The 1,492-nt window shown below is 48.1% G+C and overlaps 1 long non-coding RNA gene across 1 annotated transcript in view; it reads left to right on the forward strand.

The window, feature by feature from the left end:
* Positions 1-1,492, forward strand: part of LOC109354196 — an 18,494-nt gene that overhangs the window by 911 nt on the left and 16,091 nt on the right. The window lies entirely within an intron of this gene.

A 1,492-nucleotide genomic window follows, 5' to 3' on the forward strand; every position in this document is an offset into this window, starting at 1 on the left:
TCCTCATCCTCATCCTTGTCCTCTTCCTCATCCTAATTCTACTCCTCATCCTATCCTCATTCTCGCCCTCATCCTATCCGCATCCTCGTCCTAATCCACATCCTATCCTCATCGTCATTCTCGTCCTAATCCTATCCTCATCCTAACTGCATCCTCTTCCTCATCCTCATCCTCATTCACGTCCTCATCCTATCCTCATCCTCATCCTCATCCTATCCTCATTCTCATTCTCGTCCTCATCCTTTCCTCTTCCTCATCCTCATCCTCCTCCTCATCTTCCTCTTAATCCTATCCTCGTGCTTATCCTCCTCCTATCCTCATCCTCATCCTCATCCTATCCTCATTCTCATTCTCGTCCTCATCCTTTCCTCTTCCTCATCCTCATCCTCCTCCTCATCTTCCTCTTAATCCTATCCTCGTGCTTATCCTCCTCCTATCCTCATCCTCATCCTCATCCTATCCTCATTCTCATTCTCGTCCTCATCCTTTCCTCTTCCTCATCCTCATCCTCCTCCTCATCTTCCTCTTAATCCTATCCTCGTGCTTATCCTCCTCCTATCCTCATCCTCATCCTCATCCTATCCTCATTCTCATTCTCGTCCTCATCCTTTCCTCTTCCTCATCCTCATCCTCCTCCTCATCTTCCTCTTAATCCTATCCTCGTGCTTATCCTCCTCCTATCCTCATCCTCATCCTCATCCTATCCTCATTCTCATTCTCGTCCTCATCCTTTCCTCTTCCTCATCCTCATCCTCCTCCTCATCTTCCTCTTAATCCTATCCTCGTGCTTATCCTCCTCCTATCCTCATCCTCATCCTCATCCTATCCTCATTCTCATTCTCGTCCTCATCCTTTCCTCTTCCTCATCCTCATCCTCCTCCTCATCTTCCTCTTAATCCTATCCTCGTGCTTATCCTCCTCCTATCCTCATCCTCATCCTCATCCTATCCTCATTCTCATTCTCGTCCTCATCCTTTCCTCTTCCTCATCCTCATCCTCCTCCTCATCTTCCTCTTAATCCTATCCTCGTGCTTATCCTCCTCCTATCCTCATCCTCATCCTCATCCTATCCTCATTCTCATTCTCGTCCTCATCCTTTCCTCTTCCTCATCCTCATCCTCCTCCTCATCTTCCTCTTAATCCTATCCTCGTGCTTATCCTCCTCCTATCCTCATCCTCATCCTCATCCTATCCTCATTCTCATTCTCGTCCTCATCCTTTCCTCTTCCTCATCCTCATCCTCCTCCTCATCTTCCTCTTAATCCTATCCTCGTGCTTATCCTCCTCCTATCCTCATCCTCATCCTCATCTTCATCCTCATCCTCATCCTCGTCCTCCTCCTCATCCTCCTCCTTATCCTCAATCTCGTCCTCATCCTCACCCTCAATCTCGTCCTCATCCTGTCCCCATCCTCATCCCCATCCTCTTCCTCATTATCGACCTAATCCTATCCTCATCCTCATCCCCATCCTATCCTCATCCTCATCCTATC

This window comes from Lupinus angustifolius, chromosome LG08, assembly GCF_001865875.1.
Source record: "Lupinus angustifolius cultivar Tanjil chromosome LG08, LupAngTanjil_v1.0, whole genome shotgun sequence".
Lineage (NCBI taxonomy): Eukaryota > Viridiplantae > Streptophyta > Magnoliopsida > Fabales > Fabaceae > Lupinus > Lupinus angustifolius.